This window comes from Pristiophorus japonicus, chromosome 1, assembly GCF_044704955.1.
Source record: "Pristiophorus japonicus isolate sPriJap1 chromosome 1, sPriJap1.hap1, whole genome shotgun sequence".
NCBI classification, from domain to species: Eukaryota; Metazoa; Chordata; class Chondrichthyes; family Pristiophoridae; genus Pristiophorus; species Pristiophorus japonicus.
Window position 1 is genome coordinate 301789343 of NC_091977.1, and position 18371 is coordinate 301807713.

Genomic DNA, 18371 nt, shown 5'->3' on the forward strand with positions numbered 1-18371 from the left:
GAAGATATGACAATCTCTCGTATGCCGAGCTTCCTATCTCGACTGGGCCATCATGGGGATATGTTGGGGTACATTTTCATCTTTACCACCTGCATGTTTGTGGAGCTGAGCCCAAGATCAGATCAGTCATGATCTTATTGAATGGCAGAGCAGGCTCGAGGGGCCAAATGGCCTACTCCTGCTCCTATTTCTTATGTTCTTTTGTTCTTATGTTAAGCATCATCTGAGTGAAGCTCAGCAAGGAAAATCTGGCAGGGAAGATCACACTCTGTTCCCACTGGCTTTTCCTTCCATTAATTTCAACGGAAGGCTAACCAGGCAGGCTCTGTTGCTGGCTTGACATTCCCTTCTGATCTCCTTACAAACAATATTTTAATGTCCAGGCAGTGGTTGATGCTCAGGCAGTGAAGATGCTAATCCACTATGCTGAGTGAGGGTGAAGCACGTCCATTGTGGCAAAGAAGTGAAGACCAGATAGCAGTCAACTCAGTTTTACTGGATAACTTCAGTTAGCAAGTCCCATGTGTGCCCTTTCTGCAAGGAAAATATAGCATCAGGACATTTGAAAGAGGTTGGCGGGGGGGCGGGGGGAATTGGGGGGAGGGGCGTAGAGTGGGGCTGGGGGGAAGACTCCTATAAAAGCACTGAAAAGCATTGAAACTGCTTGGCTTATTTTTATGTTATTTTTGAATGAAGCACAAAAAAGCCTAAAACCCACCGGGCTAGACTTTCCACTTTTTTTGCATCAATACCGCCCACTTAACGCTGAGATGAGGTATAGTGCCCAAATATCGTCCATTTAGCCACAAAAGGAAAATTAACGCTCATGTATCGTTCACTTATCGCCCAGCGTTACTTTCGACATGCAGTTAACGCCGAGAATTAATAATATCGTCCGCCCACTTTTTTCTGCCATAAAGATCAGAATGGGCAAAACTACTACCCATGATATCGCCGAGCGTTACTTTCGGCACCTCGTCCGCATATCGCCAAAAATATCACTTGCCGAGAAAAACGCTGAGAAAAAGTTGCTCTCACCTGAACTAAACCCAGCGGTATGGACACCATTTTGTAAGTCAGAAGTCAGTTCATATAAAAGGCTGCTTCAACTTCTGGGAAGTTTTGATGTTCTGTAGAGTTCTTTTAAGGTGATTTGAACATCTGAACAAAACCGATTGTTATTGTAATGGGCCTGTAATTTCTCAGCCTATCTTGATGACTACGCACATGCTGCAGACTTGGGATGGCAGAAGGTATATTAAGAGCATTATGAGCCCAATCAAAGAGGTTGCAGATTGCTGAGGAGGGCAAGAACTTACACCCCATGCACTTACAGGGAGAAACGGTCTTACCTGAACTTGGCCGATAACACATGCCTTAGGAGACTGCGCTTCCGGAAACAGGTTATCAGTGAGATATGCCAGCTCATCAGGGGAGATCTGCAGCTGACCAGCACCATCAGGACCACACTGTCCGTTGAAGTCAAGGTCACTGCGACATCAGGTTCCTTTCAGGCCTCAGCTCGCGACATTTGCGCTATATCTCAGCATTCAACAGGTGACTGAAGCCCTTCACGCACACAGGATGGACTTTATCAGCTTCCCTATGACACAGACTGAGAGGGCTCTAGGAGTCTCCAGAATTGCAAACTTCCCCAAGGTGCAGGGAGCAATAGACTGTACGCACATCGCCATGCGAGCACTTTTTCAGGATGCAGAGAATTTTCAGAACCGAAAGGGATTCCACTCCCTGAATGTGCAACTCGTTGTCGGCCACCAGCAAATTATTATGGCAGTAAGTGCAAACGTTCCGGGCAGCATCCATGCGTGAAAGCGCTGTATCTGACATGTTTACCAGTCAGCCACAAGGTCAATGCTGGATGCTTGATGACAAAGGATATGGCCTCGCCACCTGGCTAATGACCCCACTGTATAACACCCAGACAGAAGCCGAGAAGCGATACAATGAGAGCCACAGAGCCACACACAATATTGTCGAGATTACCATTGGACTGCTTAAGCAGCGCTTTAGATGCCTGGACCACGCAGGAGGTGGGTTACAATACCACCCTGAGCAGGTAACTCAATTCGTAGTGGTGTGCTGCATGCTGCACAACTTGACTATCAGGAAGGGACAAGAATTGCCAAAAGAGACTGCTGGTCCACCTCAGGAGAGGGCGGAAGAGGAGGACGAGGAGGTGGATGCTGGCGTCGGGGCAGACAATCAGGCTGACAATAAAACCATGCCCACACCCTCCTCTAGACCGCAGGAAAGGGCCCGTGGTGGCTACGTAGCTGCAAGACTCTTATGTCAGCAGCTCATAAATGGACGCTTTGCTTGAAATAACGTTGGTGGTATTTACAAAGCTGCAAGACTGCTGCGCCTGCTGTTCATAAATGAATGGCGTGCATTACTTTGGTGACAGTTAAAATTTAAGTTGATTCAAGTGACGTTAAATTATCCCCTTTCATGTTAAGGAGTCCCCAGTGTATAATGGTGCAGCTATCTGAGACAATGCGCAACAAGGTTATGTGCAATAAAAACCATTTAATGAGAACATTTGTATGGAATCATAATTATAACTGTAACAAACACCCCACTCCAACCCCATCCTACCCCACAACAAATCTATAACATTTATATCATTCATTAAGTGTTTTTTCATTTCCAACAACACTTCATAAACATAGAACACAAATGCAAAAAAACAAGGTGTCCCCCCTCCCTCCTTCCGCCAAACCTCCCAACAGAATAGCAACAACATAAAATTACTGTGACCAATACAACTCCTACGGCCATGCACCTCACTTTTGTTTCCCCCCCCCCACCCCCTCACTTCTCCTCCCCACCTCTACCCCTTCCCTTTCCCCTCCTGACACCAAGCCACCTTGTCGAACTGCTCCTCAGGCGCTGCTTCATTGGGGGGATGACGGCAGAACCAGTGGTTGGCCGGATACTGGAAAGAACAGTCCTGAGGAGGGAACGCCCTCTGAGCCAGAAGTAAGATCTTTCTCCTGGCTCGCATGTATTGTTGGCAATGGGGGTGCGGCACCTTAGGATGCAGTGGCATGCTCTGGCACCAGTGTTCCTGGCTATCACTTCCAGGGCCTCCACCATCCCCGGCACGTACTCAGTCATGGTGGCGGACATGCTGGCCAGCTGTTGGGATATGCCCCCTATTGTCTGTAGGATCTCATGACCTATGTCAACACTCCTCCTAGATAAGTGTACCATGTCCCTGTTCAGATCTGCCGCTTGTGAAAGAGTCCTGCTGCGTCGAACCAACCTCTGCGGGGTCTGCACCATCATGGAAACACTTGGGGTGCCCTGTGGCAAGGTGCTTTGGCCCACTATCTCCTCGGTGGAGAAGGGCATGGCCGCAGGAGCACTAGATGTCATCAGTAGAGAAGGCACCCTACAGCTCCACGGGCGAGATTCGGGGCTCCTCAGCACCAGATTGACGAACCCCCGTCAAGTCCGATGTTAGACCCACAGCTTCTTGGCTCGGTGTTCTTGCATGGGGCTGCGTTGCTCGCTGACCTACAAAACATAAATGAGGCTATTAGAGGAGAAGTGGGTGCTAGGGTCATAAAGTGATTCAAGCGCTACACACATGCACGACAAAAGCACTGCCGCTATCAAAATCATCACAGACATCACATTTCAAGACCATGACCAAATTCTGCATTACAATGATTTTCATGAGGCCATCATTATTTAGAGAACACTTTTATCAATCATCTATCATATATAATTGTTCGGATATGAGTGGGTGTGGCATCTATTGACTTTACATCACGCATTGGTGTATACTTTACTCACATGGCATCTCCTCAGGTTCTGCTGCTGCTTGCGTGGCCGACCGGGGGTGGCTCCCCACTAGTGCCAGCACCTGCTCCTCGATATCGGTCAGCTCGCTGATGACAGGTGGCCCACCACCCGTGCGCCGTTGCTCGGCCCTATTCTTTGAAAGCTCCTTCTGCAAAAGGTAACAACAGCACGACATGGCATACAACACAAAACCGATAGATGTAATCATGATTATTATGATAATTATCATTATTTACCTAAAGATATAAGTATAAGTGCAATACATCACATCTGATTTTAATCACTCATCACACTTACAATTCAAATTATATAAAAATATAAGTAAATGTAAATAAATGTAATACTTACTCTGGCGGAACTGACAAGACCATTCCAGCGCTTGCGGCACTGGTTGCCTTCGTGCACCTCTTTCATCGCTGATGAGACCACTTCTGCTATGCCGGCCCATATCTTCTGGTAAACCTTTGGGGTCGGCTTCCCACACCCTCCCCGGGTCAATTGATCCCAGCGCGACTCCATCTCCTGCAGAAGGGAGGCATTTGCCTCGACGGAGAATCTCCGAGCTCGTTTTCGTCCTCTCACTTCTAGTTCCTCTCCCACCAACACTGGAAATAATTTTGGGACGGTCTGAACAATAATGGAAAGTCTAGCCCATCCTATTTCACATTTGTAGTGAAATGTACAGCCAATCTCATTGATTTTTAGCAAGTCTCATGATCATTATACATTTCATAATCTTGTTATAGATATCCAAAATCTCTCAGACTTACCGAATGTGGGATTTAACTAATTTTGGTATAACTTAAACTTTTCTACCCTGAATTTGTTTCTGTCATTGAAATTAAATTGAACAATTTCACTGCAACAATATCCCCCTTGGAGCTGTGTTGGCACCTAAGATCTTGAGAACTCTGGAATGGGGTGAGGAAAAGGTTAAACTGATGGGCTTCCCAGTAATCGCACTGAAACCCATTTCAGGAACTCGGCAGCTCCAAGATGGTTCAGAGCAGGTTGCGAGTGAGACGAGGTACAGTTACAAAATGTTGACAGGTTTGTTTTACTTGCGTTCCTGAATGTGTGATAGAGGGTTCAGCGAAGCGGGGGTGGGGCGTGGTCTTTCATTGCACAATGATGCAGTGCGGGAATTTCGATGTGGTAATCATAGGTCACTGTTGAGTTCAGCTGGGCAGCCAGCCATCTGCTCAGTACTTTACTTCAACACTTTCTCACTACTACCAAATATATCTATTATGTAGCCCGCACTGAACTCATTTGACATCTATGAACACACCAAAGATACACAGTAACATTTCTAGAATGTTTCTAACTTTTAAGGTATCATTCATCAACCGTGTGACACTTCAGATGTCTTTGGGATCCGTGCAGTAATTTGTAAGAGCTTTTCTCAGCAGTGGAGATAAATTGGCCCCCCGACTGCCAAATACATTAGTGCCCTGTCCATTTATGGAAGTGGCTGTAGAACCTGCCTCACCCTAGGGATGTGTCAGCATTTGCCTTCTCTAGTTTTCTTCCCTCCCTTGCTAAAGGTATTGACTCCTTGCCAAGGCACCTATTGCTTTCTCCTACCTCGCTCGTGTGTCCATTCTTCATATGTGAACCTGGAGAGCGCATGTTACCTGGTTTTGTGAGGGAGAAGCGGTGTGACAGCCAAGCCCAGCCCGACATGCACATTTCAACAATGGGTTAATCCAGGAGCAGAACTGTGGAGGAATTTACTCCTCCCGGGCCTAAAAGCTCTGAGGCTAATTAAAGGCTCCGTTTTGCTACTCTATTTGAAGTCAGCTGAATCGTCACAGCCCAGGGGTTGAACTAGAGAATGTCGTGATCTGAATGGCTTGGTTCAGGGGTTGAACTAGAGAGTACCATGATCTGAATGGCTCAGTTCTGCACTACCCACTGAGCCATTGGGGAGCTGTATCATTTAAGTTGAAGGTGTTTATTTGCCCATCCTTTTACTCTCTTAACACCATTTCTGGCTAAGAGAGAGGTGTTTATCTGCCCATTCTTCCCATGATTTTGATTTTTGCCTCATCTCTCTGTGGCGAGGGTCTGACCTCAGCTCAGCATCTTTCCCTGGCAGTCTGGAAAAGATCACTAGCCATGACTGGTGGATCATGAACCCACTGCTCTGTGGCAGAATATGCTGGAGCATTATACTACTATTCTGCGCAACTGTGCGTTACTGAAGCTAAAGGATGCACATTTGGTTGAATAGTAGCTTCAATGGGACCATATCCAAACATGAATCAACATCTTCAGGACAGAAGAAAATTGGGAAGCAAAAGATAAAGTTATAATGCTAGCTCTTCTTCTCCCTCTCCCTCTTCCTCCTCCCACACATTCCATCTACTGCATGAGCCAAAAACAGGCAAGGCTCACTATCTGGCTCAGCTCCAAGGCAAGCCCCTAATATTGTCATCCAGACTCACTGGGTAAACACAAATTTTTTTTTAAAGATAGAAATAAAAAATTAAAGGATTTTTTTGCACTGTTTTGATGCCAGATATTCTCTAGAGTTTATAAGAATGAGAGGTGATCTTATTGAAACATACAGAATTCTGACAGAGCTTGACAGGGTAGATGCAGGGAGGATGTTTCCCCTGGCTCGAGACTCTAGAACCAGGGGTCACAGTCTCAGAATAAGGGATCAGCCATTTAGGACTGAGATGAGGAGAAACTTCTTCACACAGAGGGTGGTGAATCTTTTGAATTCTCTACATCAGAGGGCTGTGGAAGTTCAGTCTTTGAGTATATTCAAGACAGAGATTGATAGATTTTTGGCTATTAATGGAATCAAGGGATATGGGGACAGTGCAGGAAAGTGTTGAGGTAGAAAATGAGCTATGATCTCATTGAATGGCGGAGCTGGCTTAAGGGGCTGAATGGCCTACTCCTGCTCCTAATTCTTGTGTTCTTATATTATAACATCATCCGAGCATTTGGAAATGGAGCTGTCAAGATTACAGGAGAATGTGACGGTTCAAGACCAGGGAGATGATGACAGCAACATGCTAGTTAATAGACACACTGGCCTGTTCCCATGCAAAGACAGGCCAAATGTTTCCCTCCACTATAATCACAGTTAAAAAAAAGTTATGTATTTCTCATGTACCAAGTAAGAACCTGTGGAATCACAATTATGTTCTATAAAAATCTAAGCCAACGCTGGTCTTCAAAAGTGGGATTGATTTGGGGGTAATTGTGACATTGAATGAGAGTATAAATGAGCGATATCGATTCAGCCGTTCATTATAGATCGCTCTCGATTTTCGATCTTCTCGATCTTCTCGATCTTTCTCGCTGCAATGCTCCATCTCACGCTCAACAAACTCCCCACTAGAGTGGAACTAAACTATAGAACCAATAGGAACCTGTTCAACCTTCATCACCTCCAGGCTAGATCCAAGGTCGTTCCTTCCTCCGTCAGCAAACTACAGTACACGGATGATGCTTGCGTCTGCACATATTCAGAGGCTGAACTCCAAACCATCATCAACATCTTCACCGAGGCGTACGAAAGCATAGGCCTTACACTAAACATCCGTAAGACAAAGGTCCTCCACCAACCTGACCCCGCCACACAGCACTGCCCCCCCGGTCATCAAAATCCACGGCGCAGCCTTGGACAGCGTGGACTATTTTCCATACCTCAGGAGCCTACTATCAGCAAGGGCAGACATCGACAATGAGGTCCAACTGTGCCTCCAGTGTGCCAGCACAGCCTTCGGTCACTTGAGGACCAGAGTGTTCGAAGACTAGGACCTCAAATCTGGCACCAAGCTTAAGGTTTACAGGACTGTAGTGATACCCGCCCTCCTACATGGCTCAGAGACGTGGACCATGTACAGTATACACCTCAAAGCGCTGGAGAAATACCACCAACGCTGCCACCACAAGATCCTGCAAATCTACTGGGAGGATTGACACACCAACGTCAGGCCAACATCCTGAGCATGAAAGCACTGACCGCACTTAACCAGCTCCATTGGACAGGCCACATCTTCTGCATGCCCAACATGATACTCCCAAAGCAAGTGCTCCTTTCGGAATGCCTACACAGCAAGCGAGCCCCGGTGGGCAGAGGAAATGTTTCAAGGACACCCTCAAAGCCTCCTTTATAAACTGCAACATCCCCACTGACACCTGGGAATCCCTGGCCCAAGACCACACTAAGTGGAGGAAGAGCATCCGGGATGGCGCTGAGCACCTGGCAGAGGAAGAAGCGTGCAGCAAACCAAACTCCCCACCCACCCTTTCCTTCAACAATTGTCTGTCCCACCTGTGACAGAGACTGTAATTCCCATATTGGACTGTACAGTCAACTGAGAACTCATTTTTAGAAGCAAGTCTTCCTCGATTTCGAGGGACTGCCTATGATGATGATACAGCTTTCTCGATTTTCATTGCCATTGAAGTCAACGGGTGGCTGAATCACTATCGTTCATTTTACACTATCACCCAAAGTCAACATTGTACATTCACTCCCATGGGCTGCAAAGGAACCACTTCAACCAAGTTTTTAATTGCTTACAAATGCTATTGCATAAAGGCCTTTGCAAATATTTGTAAAACGAAATCAGTAATTAGGAACAGGAGTAGGCCATCTAGCCCCTCGAGCCTACTCCACCATTCAACAAGATCATGGCTGATCTGGCTGTGGACTCAGCTCCACTTACCCACCCGCTCCCTGTAACCCTTAATTCCCTTATTGGTTAAAAATCTATCTATCTGTGATTTGAATATATTCAATGAGCTAGCCTCAACTGCTTCCTTGGGCAGAGAATTCCACAGATTCACAACCCTCTGGGAGAAGAAATTCCTTCTCAACTCGGTTTTAAATTGGCTCCCCCGTATTTTGAGGCTGTGCCCCCTAGTTCTAGTCTCCGCAACCAGTGGAAACAACCTCTCTGCCTCGATCTTGTCTATCCCTTTCATTATTTTAAATGTTTCTATAAGATCCCCCCTCATCCTTCTGAACTCCAATGAGTAAAGACCCAGTCTACTCAATCTATCATCATAAGGTAACCCTCTCATCTCCAGAATCAGCCTAGTGAATCGTCTCTGTACCCCCTCCAAAGCTAGTATATCCTTCTTTAAGTAAGGTGACCAAAACTGCACGCAGTACTCCAGGTGTGGCCTCACCAATACCCTATACGGTTGCAGCAGGACCTCCCTGCTTTTGTACTCCATCCCTCTCGCAATGAAGGCCAACATTCCATTCGCCTTCCTGATTACCTGCTACACCTGCAAACTAACTTTTTGAGATTCATGCACAAGGACCCCCAGCATGTTGTAATTTCTCCCCATTCAAATAATATTCCCTTTTACTGTTTTTTTTTCCAAGGTGGATGACCTCACATTTTCCGATGTTGTATTCCATCTGCCAAACCTTAGCCCATTCGCTTAACCTATCTAAATCTCTTTAAAGCCTCTCTGTGTCCTCCACACAACCAGCTTTCCCACTAATCTTTGTGTCATCTGCAAATTTTGTTACACTACACTCTGTCCCCTCTTCCAGGTCATCTATGTATATTGTAAACAGTTGTGGTCCCAGCACCCATCCCTGTGGCACACCACTAACCACCGATTTCCAACCCGAAAAGGACCCATTTATCCCGACTCTCTGCTTTCTGTTTGCCAGCCAATTCTCTATCCATGCTAACACATTTCCTCTGACTCCGCGTACCTTTATCTTCTGCAGTAACCTTTTGTGTGGCACCTTATCGAATGCCTTTTGGAAATCTAAATACACCACATCCATCGGTACACCTCTATCCACCATGCTCGTTATATCCTCAAAGAATTCCAGTAAATTAGTTAAACATGATTTCCCCTTCATGAATCCATGTTGCATTGGCGGTAATCACGCAGTTCTCTGTAAGTGTTACTTCCTAAATTCCAGTCAAGGCACAGGTAAGTGAAAAATACAATAGTATCATTGATATTAAGAATAGAATTAGAGTATAAACCTCTACTCATGTAAAATTCATTTTTTCTGCTCTCTCTTCGTATAGGCAGATCCAAAACAATTCTGGTATCATCTGGACGAATCAACAGCCCATTTTACTCCTCTCCTGATTTTTCCGACATTGAAGTCAATGGAAATAAAAATCGGGAGAGATGTAAAGAAGAAAGAAAGGAAGACTTCTGTTTCTATTGTGCCTTTCATGACCTCAGGACATCCCAAAATGCCTTGCAGCCAAGAAGTACTTTTGAAGTGTAGCCATTATTGTAATGTAGGAACGGGCTGTCATATCGCTATCACCCATTGTACACTATCGCACAAAGTCAAGATCTGCCGCCTGGTCTGTGGGCTTTATTCAACTGAAAATTGAAGTGTACTGGGCATTGGAAGGACTCTGGTTTACAAGCAATAGTCCAAAGCATTAAAGCCATATCACTAATACAAATACCTGCTGCGTATTATCCAGCATTTTCTGATTTGAATTACAGCCATATCACTTTGATTTGAATCTCTGGATATTAAGGTGTATACACATTTCATGTACAGATAGAAAACAAATTGCACAGCAGAGTGCATTTTGATAATGGAAAAATAGTTGTATTTCTGGCAAGTGGCCTGAATGTCTAATTCTGTCAAATGCAGCTCGATTTGTGAGCATGCGATCAAGAATACATATGTACAGGTGTCCTGCACATCATCCTGTCCTGTCCTGCAGTCATGATTCAACATTATCTGATCACTTAGCATGAAAGAAAAATTTTTCAAATAAATGGATGACACTAATGCAATCACACCAGCCTTGACAGTAACATGTTCATCTGCAATTCTGTTCTCCATTCATTCAGTGTAGGTGTTAACCCATGTAGAATAAATGTTCAAGGTGGGATGAGGATCAGGCAGGGGAATGAGACCAGGTGGTGTTCTCTTTCAGAGTTTGCACAAGCACAGTAGGTTGAATGGTCTCCCTCTGTGCTGTAAAATTTTATGATTTACTTTTAAGCTTCCGCTAAAATAGCAGAGAGACGAATTTGAGAGAAATCCATTAAGCATTTGCCTATTCTTATACAGCAGTATCATTCCAAGGCCATAGAGAGGAATCAGTGCCCTTTAATACACATAATGGCAATGGGCTAAATTGTCACCATTACCACTTCAGGTACAGAACTTGGGTTGGGCCGAGTTCTTGAAATAGACGTTGTCACACAAACCCCTGTGTCATCATTACTGCCGTAGTTTACTCCAGTGAAGATTTTGTATAAATTCGTGGAATTGAAATAAATAGTAGGGTAGTTTTTATCGAGCTGTGTACATGTTTGTTTTGTGTGTGATTCTTTTTCTTTTCAATGATCTCAAAACTATCATAGAAACATAGAAACATAGAAAATAGGAGCAGAAGCAGGCCATTCGGCCCTTCAAGCCTGCACCACCATTCAATATGATCATGGCTGATCATGCAACTTCAGTACCCGACTCCTACCTTCTCTCCATACCCCCTGATCCTTTTAGCCGTAAGGGCCACATCTAACTCCCTTTTGAATATATCCAACGAACTGGACTCAACAACTTTCTGTGGTTGAGAATTCCACATGTTCAGAACTCTCTGGGTGAAAAAGTTTCTCCTCATCTTGGTCCTATATGGCTTATCCTTAGACTGTGACCCCTGGTTCTGGACTTCCCCAACATCGGGAACATTCTTCCTGCATCTAACCTGTCCAATCCCGTCAGAATTTTATATACTTCTATGAGATCCCCTCTCATTCTTCTAAATTCCAGTGAATATAAACCTAGTTGATCCAGTCTTTCTTCATATGTCAGTCCTGCCATCCCGGGAATCAGTCTGGTGAACCTTCGCTGCACTCCCTCAATAGCAAGAATGTCCTTCCTCAGATTAGGAGACTAAAACTGCACACAGTACTCAAGGTGTAGTCTCACCAAGGCCCTGTACAACTGCAGCAAGACCTCCCTGCTCCTATACTCAAATCCTCTCGTATGAAGGCCAACATGCCATTTGCTTTCTTAACTGCCTGCTGTACCTGCACGCCTACTTTCAATGACTGATGTACCATGATATTCAGGTCTCGTTGCACCTCCCCTTTTACTAATCTGTCACCATTCAGATAATAAACTGCCTTCATGTTTTTCCACCAAAGTGGATAACCTCACACTTATCCACATTATACTGCATCTGCCATGCATTTGCCCACTCACCTAACCTGTCCAAGTCACCCTGCAGCCTCTTAGCATCCTCCTCACAGCTCAAACTGCCACCCAACTTCGTATCATCTGCAAACTTGGAGATATTACATTCAATTCCTTTGTCTAAATCATTAATATATATTGTAAATAGCTGGGGTCCCAGCACTGAACCTTGCGGTACCCCACTAGTCACTGCCTGCCATTCTGAAAAGGACCCGTTTATTCCCACTCTTTGCTTCCTGTCTGCCAACCAGTTCTCTATCCATGTCAATACATTACCCCCAATATCATGTGCCTTAATTTTGCACACTAATCTCTTGTGTGGGACCTTGTCAAAAGCCTTTAGAAAGTCCAAATACACCACATCCACTGGTTCTCCCGTGTCCACTCTACTAGTTACATCCTCAAAAAATTCTATAAGATTTGTCAAGCATGATTTCCCTTTCATAAATCCATGCTGACTTGGACTGATCCTGTCACTGCTTTCCAAATGCGCTGTTATTACATCTTTAATAAGTGATTCCAACTTTTTCCCGACCTCCAATGTCAGGTTAACCGGTCTATAATTCCCTGTTTTTTCTCTCTTTCCTTTTTTAAAAAGTGGGATTACATTAGCTCCCCTCCAATCCATTCCATCCATTTGCCATGCTTCCTCCAGCCTTCCAGCTTTAAAGGCTAAAACTTGGCAAGACCTAATTACTACTTCCTGTTTTACCATGACTTGTCTCTTACACTTTTCAATCTCGATGCTGCCGACCACTATGGGAATATTGCCCTTCACCTTGCTTTCCCAATTAAAAGAAAGCAGATCATAGGCTGTTGTGTTTGAGATGTTGAACAGCTTCTCATTAACTTTCTTTTTGAAATGATTGGCAGGACCGATATTGGTCTATGGTTATCAATGTCTTTCTTCTATCCCTTCTTGTGCACAAGCCTGATGTTTGTTACTTTTCACTCAGATCTGTCCAAAATACAGCTGCAGAGTGAACCATAACTTGCTGAACAATGCATTAAATGAAGAAATCTGTGATCTAACGTCTTGCTTTCTCATCGACTGTATCAATATTGATTGTTGATAATAAGGCAGCTGATTCAGTTCTGAGTCATTCATTCCATGTATCCATTTTACATTGCTGTGGTGCACATCATGGGGCCGAAATTGATGGCCTTAGCGCCCACTGTCGCCGACTGCCGCCGAGATCACCCGCCGACATTCCTCTCTGGGTTGCGCCCAGTGCCAGTTTGCATTTGGGCTGAAGCGGGCAGGAGGGGAGAACCGCCGGGAACCGCCCGCTGACGTCAGCGGACAGCCAAGTGGCGCAAGTGACCTCCCGCCTGCTGAGATGCCAGATTGGTGCAGGCAGGAGTCGGCGGGAGTTGGCACCAGCCGGGGGAAGGACTGCCGTGAGGAGGCTGGTCTAACCCCCAAGGTAAATTTTAAAAACTGAAAAAAAAGGTTAGAGAACTTTTTAATATTTTTTTTTCACAGCGACTTACCTTAATGGGTTCCCCTGAAGGTCTTACGGGTAATTTTCTTTTTTCCAATAATTTTTATTTGAAAGTCTTTGACCCTCTGTGGGCCCAACTCCATCCTCGGCGGCACTTCGGTGGCAAGAACCTTTGCCGCCGAGATTGGGAGCTCCTGCCCACTCGCGCCCAGTTTGACGGCGTATGTCGCTCATTTGCCACCGGCCCAACTTTTTAAAATTATTTTGCATCAGTTTCCCGCCCAAAGTGCCGGCAGGTCTCTTGACGGCCATCGGCAGCCTTTTGGACGGGACTTGGAGTTCAACAAGTTCAGCCTTCATATCTATACCCTTCTCTGGGGACATGTTTCTTTAAGAGGACAGAACTGTACTCCATTTCTTAAAGCAGTCATCACTCACTTCTAGGATGGCAGAATGCCTGGAAATTCCAGTGGGCTGTAGTCCTGTACTGTAAAATCATGCAATCCTGGCTGGAAACTTTCCGAAGAAATCAGTCTTTAGCAACATTGAAGACAGGACGAACTTTGATATACTTGTGCACTTAGCATACAAGCAACCTTTTGTATGATGCATAACCATTAAATGGCATAACATGCACAAAAGATGTTACACAAGAGTGTTATAATGCTAGTGTTATTTTAGTAAAATATTATTTTTTCTGTCAGAGGATATTTGCATTGTTATATTTCCCACAATCACTTGCTCTACTTTTCTGTCAGAGCACTTTACTTTGAACTAATATTGAAATATGAAGATTACTGTCACCCTGACTGGCATTACACTCCCACAACATTAAAGAGTCTGCGTCAGTCATTCTGGCACATTAACAGAGAGTCTAAATCTGAAAAATCAGCTCCCAGGAGCCAAGTACTTCATTGCATTTGTATAAAAATGATTAGTGTCAGTGACCAGTCAACAAGCAAAGAATTTTGACCATTTCATGCAGCGTCCCCCCCATTTACATACCTCTCCACTCTGAGTGGGGAAGGAGTGCACCTATTTCCAAGAGATTTGTTTTCCTTTACTGAACCAATCAAAACCAGAAAGCTCCTAGAAATTCTGCTAAATTTGGACTGTGTATATTATGTGACTGAGTTACAAAAATAAATAGCGCAACAGACTATTGGGTAATTTAGGTTATGGGATGCTTTGGACTACCTGAGATAGAAAAGGTTCAAATGATTAAAATCTGTACTAACTTTAGAATAATTACACGTCTCTCAGTCACCAGATTTATTCAGCCGTGTCCGAGCAATGCATAATCTCACTCTGGGGCAGATCTTGACTTTGTGCGATAATGTTAAACGGGTCAGCAGCCCATTTTACATCTCTTCCAATTTGTGGAACTAAAAATGGGGAGAGATATAAAACTGGCTGCCAACGCGCTATCACCTGTTTTACACTATCGCACAGAGTCAACATCTACCCCTACAACTTTACCATACACATGTTATACTGAAAACTGTCTTTTTAATACCAGATGAAGCCTGGACAATGAGCTATTCCACCAGGAGCTGGATCACGGCTTAGCCGAGTCCTCTGCTCACCCACATTTATATATGCCAGCAGGGGTCACTAGATAGCCATCAAGAGTGGGAGTGCTGGTTGGTTTCTCTCCTTCCTAGCCTGGGAATAATTTACCACGAATGGGAATGCTGACTGAGGCTAATAATAGCATCTCTGCCACCACCCAACAACACAGACCAGCAGTCAGACCTCAATCCTTACTTAGCTCTGCGGCTCAGTACCACACCAGGCCTCAGGTGAGACATCCACTTCAGTGTCAGGAGGGATTTCGCTGTTAAATTGTTTATTGGACCATTTCAAAGTGAGTTCCTCTTTTGTTTCATTATTTGGTATTTTGGAGGATATCAACTAATTATCAAATCTTCCAACCACTATTATTGTTTTATGCCTTCCTCTTCTCTTTAACCCACCATATTTAGCAAAACAACTATGGCATAAAAAATGAAGTTATTTCTCATGTCTCCATGTACATAAGGCCCACTGTTAATTTATTTTGATGGTTATGTTCTGCCAGATTGTCATTATCCATAAAATCCCACTGTAAATGTAATATTTTAATATCGTGGTATGAATCATTTGCTGCATATCAATCAATAAAATCATATACCAATTAAAGCCTGTAATATCAGCGCTACCATTCAGTGAAAGGATATTTCAGTTTGCACTTCTTTTCATGTTAGTATTGTGTGTGAACATATTTATATTATCTCAATGGATTATTATTGTTTTATTAATATTAGTAATATTAATTTACCAATTAAATCCCTGTTGGAAGTCAATAGTGTTACAATTTGTGCAATGTATCTCTTATTTCAAATTTCGATTTCAAAATTCACATCTTTATTTTCAAATTCTTCGATGGGCTCACCCCTCCCGATCTCTGTAATCTCCTCCAACCCCACAACCCCCGAGTTGTCTACGCTGCTCTAATTCTGCCCTCTTGAGCATCCGTGATTATAATCGCTCAACCATTAGTGGTCATGCCTTTTGTTGCCTGGGTCCCAAGCTCTGGAACTCCCTGCATAAACATCTCTGCCTCTCTACCTCTTTTATCCTTCAAGACACTCTTTAAAACATACCTCTTTGACCAAGCTTTTGGTCACCTGCACTAATTTCTACTTATACGACTCGATGTCAAATTTTTAATCTCATAATACTCCTGTGAAGTGGCTTGGGACGTTTTACTATGTTAAAGGTGCTATATAAATGCAAGTTATTGTTGTTGTTATTTGATGTAAGGAGCTGTGGATCACTTCTATTGTGATCTTATGTCTGCTGTGTTATCCACTTAAAAATTCAGTAACAAATCCAAAGTGCCTCCTGCATTCAACATTGGAAAGCAGCAATATGTCAGTTTTGCCTCATTTTCAAGCACAAAATGCTTTTGCCCCTCCCCAAGGGACTGCTATCTCTTTAAGAGGACTCAGTTTTTTGAAAGTACTCATCAGTTATTGATGCTGATGGCAAAGTGCCTGGCCATTCCATTGGGCTGCAGTTATATGCCATAAAATCATACACTCCTCCTTTTGAGCCACAAGATTTTATTCAAAATAGGTCACCTTTCATAGCAACCAAATGCCCAAAATACAAGCTAGACTGAAATTATAGGCAGTCTGGTTAAATTTAAATAAAGCAGCCTTTTATTGGTAGTAAAACAGCCCCAGACATGAGTACAGAATGTACACATAGATCTACTGAGTGCTTGCAGTACTGGGCACTGAGCCCATATATCCACCATGTATCAATTACTGGTTAAGAAGAGGGGAAAGTCAATGGGATATAGTCTGTACTGAGATCCACTCCAATTCCTGAATGGCAGCCAACACAAGGAGAGGATTCGTGAACTAGATGACTGGCACACGTGTTTAGTGACTTGCAGAACACACTAAGCGAGCCCAGCTAAGAATTCAGCTGATAATTTTCCTGTGGGAATATATGTACTTACGTTCAGGAACTAAAAAAAAAACTGGAAAAACAGCCAATGTTTCTGCCAGACGCCAGTGCTGTTTAATGACTGAGCTACGGATTTTCCACATTATTGAACTTTATTACAGCTTCTTAAAGATCAACTTTTGATAATGCCAGACAAAATTAATCTGTCATTTCCTTTAACTAGGCTTCGGTGAAAGCTATGCGGGAGACAGGCATACAGAGCACAGATTGCGTTGCCTTGCACCTTGTGTGCACTGTGGAATAGCCAAGGAGCCTGGAGGCCTTTAGTAAACTAGAAGAGTGGGCCTTCCTCACAATGTTTCCCAAAAATAAGGCACTGACAGAAAAGGTTCGTAAAACAATTTGTAAAATTGTCCAATGTGATAATAGAACATACACAAATGAAACGTCATGGCAAATTGTAAGCCTTTAATTGAAGATTATAATCATTACATTAATAACATTTATCAATATAACTAACTGGCAAAAAATATGAGACTCCACTTAGATGTTTTCGTTTTTCTTAGATTTCACACAATATTCCTCCCTTCAAGGTTCTTATGCCTCCCAACTGCAGTTAAAAAAAAACTTGCATTTATATAGCGCCATTCACAACCACCTTTAAGAGCTTCACAGTCAATGAAGGATCTTTTGGAGTGTAGTCACTGTTACAATGTGGGAAACATGGCAGACAATTTGAGCACAGCAAGCTCCCACAAACAGCAACGTGATAATGACCAGATAATCTGCTTTTGTTATGTTGTTTGAGGGATAAATATTGGCCAGGACACTGGGGATAACTCCCCTGCTCTTCTTTGAAATGGTGCCATGGGATCTTTCACGTCCACTTGCGAGAGTAGACGGGGCCTCGGTTTAACGTCTCATCCAAAAGTTGGAGAGGAACGTGCAATCCTAGATCTGGAAATCTCCACAAGCACCATTACAGGCGAACATGGTCAGGTAAATCTGAATTCCAATTCCAATTTGGAAGCTGCTTTTCCCTATCCCACCGTAATCCATCATGTTACAATTAGTTCTGTAGTGGAGCTTCAAGTTACAATTAGTTCTGTAGTGGAGCTTCATGCTGCTGAAGGAGCCGGTGTGTATCAGGCACTGTCTGAAACAACCCACACCGGGGAAGTTTAGGGTCTGATTCAATCATGGTTCAGAAGCGCTCAACAGCGCTGCTTCATGATTGGCCAGAATTAGATCGGTTCAATGGGAAATGATAAGTCAAATTTCTCAGCTCTAGGAGGCCATTCTATAATAGAGAAAATGTCTGTGTTTATCCAATGCTTGTGTTTGACTCCATTCTATTGAACTTCTTGTGATTGGATATTGCAGATTTCTGTCCTGGATTCATTCCACAGAATCTGTTATACGTCTGATTCGCGTGTTAAACACAGAGGCCT